The following is an 8303-nucleotide window of genomic DNA, read 5'->3' as shown; positions in this document are numbered from 1 at the left end:
CTGAGCCGGGAGCCCGATGTGGGACTCGATCCCACATGGTCCCGGGATCATGACCTGAGCCGAAGGCAGTCGCTTAACCAACTGAGCCACCCGGGCACCCTCCTTATTTTATTTTTTTAAAGACTTTATTTATTTATTTGACAGAGAGAGAGAGAGCAAGCTAGCGCAAGCAGGGGGAGAAGCAGGCTCCCTGCTGAGCAGGGAGCTTGATGCAGGGCTTGATCCCAAGACCCTGGGATCTTGACCTGAGCTAAAGGCAGATGCTTAGCTGACTGAGCCACCCAGGCACCCCTGAAGTATTCTTTAAATGCTCCCACTGATGCCTCAGATTTCAGGAACAGATATGTCTACTGGGTCTTAATTTTCATGTCAGAGAAAAGATGAGAGAATGTGACCCAGTTTATTTTATGTGGCTGATATGCCAGAACCAGACAAACAGTGTAAGAAAAGAACATATCACTCATTTTGAGATAAACTCAAGTTAAGTTTATCCCCCAAATGCAAGAATGGTTTAAGTCTGAAAAAATTTTGTTGATGTTATTTACTGGAGTAACAGGATGAAAGAGACAAACCAAATAGAATTATTAATATACGCAGGGCCAAAAAGATAAGTTTTAACACACATTCATGGTAAAAACAAAAAAAGTAAACTCTTACAAAGCTAGGACTAAGGGGAACTTCCTGATAAGATCACAGGCTATCCAGAGGTACTGTTTTTCACCATTTCTTTCTCTCTTTTTCTTTCTTTCTTTCTTTTTTTTTTTTTTAAAGATTTTATTTATTTGACAGAGAGAAGCCCAGTGAGAGAGGGAACACAAGCAGGGGGAGTGGGAGAGGGAGAAGCAGGCTTCCTGCGGAGCAGGGAGCCCAATGTGGGGCTTGATTCCAGGACCCAGGATCCTGGGATCATGACCTGAGCTGAACGTAGATGTTTAACAACTGAGCCACCCAGGCACCCCTGTTTTTCACCATTTCTATTCAACTCTGTACAACATCCCAGGACAGTGTAATAAGATCAAAAAAATAGGGGAGAGGAGAATTTAAAAAGAAAAAAGAAAATAAAAATCCATAGGAAATATGATTGCCTTCATAGACGATACAGAAGAATCTACAAACATAGTCTTAGGGGTTGATGAAAGAATTTAATAATGTTACAGGACAGAAAACCGACATAAAAAATCAGATGCATAGCCTAGTACTGAAAAAATGTTAGGAAATGTCATTTAAAAACAATACATTTACAATAAAAATATGATCTACCTACGAATGAATCTAATAAAAGAATCTTTATGGAGGTGGTTATAAGCCTTTATTCTAGATGACCTAAATAACTTGATTCACAGATCTGGTACAAAAGGCCATTGAGGTCATGAAACTAGTCACAAAGAGGTATCACTGTACACCCACCAGAACTACAAAAATTTAGGAATCTGACAATATCAAGTGGGGATGAAGATGTGTAAACTTTATGACAAAATAATTACATATTCTAGAATGTTCAGACAAGCAATGTTAGTATTAGTAAAAAATTGGAAGCTATTTAAATACACATTGAAAAGAGTCTGGGCAAATAACTTATGACATATCCACTTCATAGATTCTATATGGCAGTGAAAACTCACTGTTGGTCAACATGGATGAACCTTGGGGCGCCTGGGTGGCTCAGTCGTCGGTTAAGCATCTGCCTTAGGCTCAGGTCATGATCTCAGAGTTCTGGGATCGAGTCCCATCCCATACTGGGCTTCCTGCTTGGCGGGGAGTCTGCTCCTCCCTCTCCCTCTGCTCCTCCCCTGGCTTGTTTTTTCTCTCTCTCTCAAAAAAAAAATAAAATCTTAAAAAAAAAAAAAAGGATGAATCTCATGTACACAATGTGGGTTTAAAAAGTAACCTGCAGATTTCATACAGAAGATTCTATACAAAATGATACCCTTTATATGAACTTTAAAAACATACAAAACATCACCCGCCTAGCTTAGAGATACATACATATGCAGAAAAACTATAAAGTGTGTTGGGATGATAAACTTATAATTCAAGATGAATACTTCAGAAGAGGAGGGAGATGCAGTCAGGGAGAGGAATACAGGAGATACCAAATTATATTGATAATATTTTATTTCTTAAGCTGGCATATTGTGGGTGTGTTCTTTATACTTATGAATTACTCAGAAGATTTTTTTTTAAAGTTGCAACCAATAACCAGCAGGTGGCAGGGAAAGCTTGGTATTTGAAGTGTCTGAAAGGAAGAAAAAACAGGTTTTTCAGTTCCCCTAATCACAAAAATAATGCCTCCTTTAAAGTCCCTGCCATCACACATCACTCTCCAAATTAAAATGAAGTAGCCAAAATTGTTATTTTCCTTTTCCATACACATTTGCATTCTGATAGTCATCATTCTTAATAATTACACTCTGATCTTTCTTTCAGAACTTCTCTAAATTTCCAGTGGGGCAACTTGGGCTTGTATTCTGCTAGGGCCATCTCTGCAGTGCTTTTGTGAAATGGGCCTGTACTGAAGGTCTGTGGTAACAGAGGGTTATTGCAGTCTCTCTCTCTCTCTCTCTCTCTCTCTCTCACACACACACACACACACACACACACACACACACACACACACAAAGCTTCAGTCATCTCATCGCTGTGAGTTTCTTAAGTGTAGACCATTTCACTCAGCTTAAGTATAGACCATCAACCATATTGCTGATATCTGCTTTCTGAGTCACTCCCAAGAAATTTTCTTCTGTCTTTTTTTTGGCCCCCAAATTCCATGCAAATGACACATCTACCTTACTTTGTTATGTAGAGCAGCTAAGCAATGCAGACTAGCTCAGCAAAAAGATCCATCCGCATATTTTCTTAAGTGACACTGCAATCCTCTACCTACAGATACTGTTTTTCCTCTAGAGTAGAATTAGAAAATTCTAGAAATTCTAGAAAATTCTACGAGGTCATGGTCTGAATCTGGTCAGCAGACATATTTTGTGGGGCCACAAGCTATTTAAGATGTTTTTAAAATGAAATTTAAAAAACAAAATAAAATGTTTTTAAATTTGTCAAAATTAAGAATCAAGAGAGGGGTGCCTGGTTGCTCAGTTGCTGGTAGAGCATGTGACTCTTGATCTTGGGGTTGTGAGTCTGAGCTGCAGATTGGGCATACAGATTACTTTAAAAAAGAAAAAAAGAAGAACAAAAAGAAACAAGAGAAATCACATCTAATCAAAAGTTTGTGTTTTTCTTGAAAAATCAGCAATCCCGGCAACACCATTCCACGTGGCCCCATGGGCTGGAGCAGCGCTGGGCTGTGGCGTATCGCGAGAGGCAGATGCAGGCAACTTCCCCCACCTGCCCTTTTACTCCTGACTGTTACTTGTTTGGCTCTAAAAGGTGTTTGTGTTGGCAGCCCTTGCTAAGATCAACAGTCTTAAACTGGAGCTTGCTTTTAAAAGAATAAATATTGGGGCGCCTGGGTGGCTCAGTCGTTAAGGAGCTGCCTTCGGCTCAGGTCATGATCCCAGGGTCCTGGGATGGAGCCCGCCATCGTGCTCCCTGCTCAGAGGGGAGTCTGCTTGTCTCTCTCCTTCTCCCCCTCTTCCTGCTTGTGTTTTTGTGTGTTCATGCTGTCTCTCTCAAATAAATTAAAAAAAATAAATGAATTAAAAAAAATAAAAACAGTAAATGTTTTCTCCTCCCCAGCATACATTCCCCTGTGAACCTTGTGGGATAGAGGCCGGCAGTGGTGGTGCTGAATTCCATGTACACTGTCATCTATCTCCTATTTCTCTGCATTATCAGCAATGAGAACAGCTTAAGAATATCAGATCAGTATTTGCAACCATCTGCAGGTCTACTGCCTTTAAAAAAAGGCATTGGTTTATTATACTATTATTTATTTGTACTGTTTATTTATTTTGTTATTGTTTTTTAGATTTATTTATCTGTCAGAGAAAGCACAAGCAGGGGGAGCGGCAGGCAGAGGGAGAGGGAGCGGCAGGCAGAGGGAGAGGGAGAAGCAGGCTCCCTGCTGAGCGAGGAGCCCCATACGGGACTCAATTCCAGGACCCCGGGATCATGACCTGAGCCGAAGGCAGAAACTTAAGCGACTGAGCCACCCAGGCGCCCCTATACTGTTTTTTAAAAATGTGAGGAGTGTGACGTAGTTTTCTTCTTTTCTCAGATATATCACCCACTGGCTTCAAAGTTTAGAAGATCTACCTTTCTTTCTTCTGTGAAAATTTGAGTAAATTCCCCATGGCGATATCATAACCTCATAAGTTTGCTGGAAAGGAGCATTGTTGTTTTTTTTAAAGACTATTTATTTATTTTTGGGAGAGAGAAAGAGAAAGCACGTGCACCTGATTGGGGAGGAAGGGCAGAGAGAGGGAAAAGCAGACTCCCTGCTGAGCAGGGAGCCCAATGTGACTCAAGCTGAAGGCAGGCAGGGGACACATATTTAGAAATTTATTATCTTTTCACATATGCATAGCACATAAAATCTGGTATTGTAGGATATCTTATCATGAGTATAAAGTACATTTTTAAGAAAATAGTACTTAGGTATTTGCACTACTTGTTTGTGTGTAATTTGAATATAATCCCTTGTGCACCTTCTGTTAAAAGCTGCCTGTATAGTTTTTATGTTTCTCCATTTTTCGAAAATTTGCAGCTCAGCAGCTTTGGAAGTTGGAAATAGCCAGTAACTTTCTGGATTTCTGCATTAGCAATAAGCTCAACTAACAGTGCTAGGTAAATATCTTTCTCAGAGACTCCCAGATTCTTTTTCAATTATGCATCTAGATCTTACCGAAATATGCACTTAAAAACACACTTAAATAGCCTTTTTTTTTTAAAGAGAGGAGTTGGGGGGAGGGGCAGAAGGAGTGGGGGAGAGAATCCCAAGCAGACTCCACGCCCAGCACAGAGCGCAGTGGTGGGGCTTGATCTCACAACCCTAAGATCATGACCTGAGCCGAAATCAATCGCTCAACCAACTGAACCACCCATGTGCCTCTTAAAGAGCTCTTAGCAAGACATTTAGGAGACAAAAAATGGAACCTTTTTAATATCATATATTCTTTCTTAAACTACAAGGTTTTTGTAGCAGACAGTTCAGAACTATGAGAAAACATGTCTTTCCATGGTTTTTGCTTATTTTTTAGGCAACCAATGTAACTGTTTAATATTCTGTTTAATAAATTGTTGACTTTCTCTTAAAATTTTGTATTAAACCCAAACCTTATGATTATGACAAAATTTTAATTTCAGACCAAAGTTTCACTTGATTAAATTTGTTAGAAGCTCTTTTAATGCCTTGCTGAATGGGGAGTGTTCCAGATGTGTATATATGTATATACACATAAGCCACAGTAAACAAAATAGCCCAAACATTTTGGTCCAGTCTAATTTGGCTATCGTTATATAAATATGACCTTAAGACTAGAGTCCTTCAGGTAATTTGATTTAGTGTTTAGCTTGAAAGCCACCATAATCCTGTCTTTTAGCTCTTTGACATTTAAAATGCCTCTTTACACAGGAAGCCACTGTTACAGGCTAGCGCAGCAGGACTTAGGCAGCATCACCACAGAGTCTCTAAAACTTCCCTCCCTCCACGATTGCAGGTCTTGTCTGAGTGGATAACCTTTATTATCATCTTACTTTACCATCTCACCATTTTGTATATAAATATCTCTGTACATTGTATTTATGTAATAGATCATTCCCTCAGTCAAATAAATACTGACATTCACTGCTAAAGGTATAAAGAGTTATAAAATATGACCACTGCCTTTAAGAGGTCCTCTTCCGGCTTGGGTAAGTGGTTTGGAGTTTGCATATCCACACTCCCTAATTAAGGTTCTTGAGGGTATGGTTGATCTCAAACATCCATTCCACCCCAGAGAATAAGGCTTTGAATCAGTATGACAGTTCCCTCCTCTTAGCCTGTGACTGGTTTAGAATTGGGTGTGTGACTTAGTTCTGACTGATGAGATGAAAGGGGAAGTCTGCTGAAAGGGTCTCTGGGAAGTTCTTCTCTCTCCTAAGAAAGAGTCACAGGAGTTAAAGCTGTAGTTAAAATATGGTGGATTGAAAGACGCCTCTCATCCAACCGAATCTCCATTAAAATGCTAGGAAAAGAATTAAACACAGCATAAGTTCATAAGGGTAAAGTTGATGGGAGAAAAGGACAAAATTTTGGAAGCTAGAAGAGACTTAGATGAGTGATAATTGACTTTATGAACCCAAGAAAGCTGAAACCGAGGCCAGCAGTGGAGAAATCCATCAATCAATTGGCAGATCCCCAGAAAAGTCAGGAATTGGAAACACTGGATACTTATGAAATGAGGGATACACATGAGGACAAAAACAGGAAGATTTCTGAATGTATAATAAACACTGGACCCCAGGTCTCCTTTCTTCCTCCAAGCAAAGGGCTAGAGTTTCATCATCTTGAGATATTGAACCAAAGGGAGTCAAGCTGGCCCAGGTAAGCATGGGGCTGGGAGGAGGGTAACATGTTGAAAATAGGGAGATAAAGTGAAACTCTTCACATTGAATGATGAGACCCTTCCTTAGGGCGTAATAAAGTGAGTGAGGCTCTTGCCTTGGGCCCAAAATTTAAGAGAGTATCAAACAAACAAACAAACCCTCAGCAGTTAAGATAAGTAATCTTTGTTTACACCAATCTACATGTTTACAATGCTCTTTGCTGTTTCTTCTTTCATCTTTTATCTAATATGATCACTTTCCTTCTTTCTTAAGTAGATCCCCTAGAAGGTACCACAATGAGGGCCTCTCAGTTAACTCTTAGGGTGTATTACCTCTGTTGAAAATCTTTATTTCGCCCTGGTTTTGGAAAGGTAGCGTTACACCTACAGGTTGACTATAGTTTTCTCTAAGCACTTTGAAAATACTGGTCTACTACCTTCTGACCTCCGTTGTTGCTACAGATAAATTTATATTCAGTCTAAATGTCACATTTTTGTACGTGATTTGTCTTTTCTACCTGTTTTCTTTTGAGATTTTTTTTTCTGTGGTGTTCTGCATCTTCACTGCAGTATGGATTTCATTTTAATTATCCTGCTTGGTATTTATGCCAATTTATGGATGCAATGTCTTTAATAAACTCTAGGAGGTTCTCAGCCATTATTATTTCATCGATCCCACAAACTCTCTTGTGACCCTAGCCTATTGCCCCCAATTAGATATATCTTAGACCTTTCTCTTTCCTCCATGTCTCTTAATATCTCCTTTATATTTTCCATCTGTCTCTGTGCTACATTCTACATAATTTTTCAAATCATTATTAGTTCATTATGTCTAATTCTAGTCTAAGCCATCCATTTAGTTTCTGATTTCAATGATTATATTTTTCTTTTTCAGAAGTTCTATTTGATTCTTTTTCATATCTGTCATTTTCGTATCTGATCATTTTGAGAGTCACTTGTTCCTTCATCATGTTTATGATAACCATCTTTCTTTTCTCTTTAAATATGTGAAATATATTTCAGAACCTGTATCTATCTGATAAATGATTTAATAACTAAATCTTTGCAAGCTTTATTTTATGTTTATTGTTTCTTTGGACTTTTACTCACAGTGGCTTATTTTTTTATGTGTCTGTGATTTTTAAAAAACGATTCTTCATATTACTTAGAGTTTTATCTGTGGGGAGTTTTTGAGGACTGGGCTTCAAAAGAGTGAATCCAAAAAAGATACGCTTTGCTTCTTTCAGGTCCCTGGGAGGAGGGGGCAGGTGTCAACCTGTGCACTCTGTGCATTATTTATTTATTTATTTGAGAGAGAGAGAGAGAGAGAGAGAGAGCACAAGCTGGGCGAGTGGCAAGCAGACTCCCCACCAAGTAGGGAGCCCAATGCGGGGCTTGATCCCAGGACCCTGGGACCATGACGTAAGCCGAAGGCAGATGCTTAAAGACTGAGCCACTCAGGTGCCCTTGCACTCTGTGCATTTTAAACTGAGTTTTCCCCTTGAGGTTTCCTGTGTAACTGAGATAGGATGAACCCCAGCTCCAAACTCAAGTTCTGCCTTTATGTATGTGTGAAGAGGTGAGGACTCTGCAGGTTTGTCTCCTCTCACTCTGAAACCTGGGATCAACAGACACTACCTCAGGACAAATGTTCGCTTTAGTGCTTCATTACCTATCTGAATTGGCTTGCATACCTATCTGGATTTGGGGCCTCTAATGTCTGTCTTCCCTCCCCTCGCCTCTGCTCCCCTTCTTCCTTTCTCTCTCTTTTTTCTTTTCTTTTCTTTTCTTTTCTTTCTTTCTTTCTTTCTTTCTTTCTTT

The sequence above is a fragment of the Callorhinus ursinus genome, unplaced genomic scaffold, assembly GCF_003265705.2.
Source record: "Callorhinus ursinus isolate GAN/ISIS: 27379988/994484 unplaced genomic scaffold, GSC_fseal_2.0 scaffold17, whole genome shotgun sequence".
NCBI lineage: Eukaryota > Metazoa > Chordata > Mammalia > Carnivora > Otariidae > Callorhinus > Callorhinus ursinus.
The sequence above is the reverse complement of the archived record's forward strand: the minus strand, read 5'-3'. Positions refer to the sequence as shown.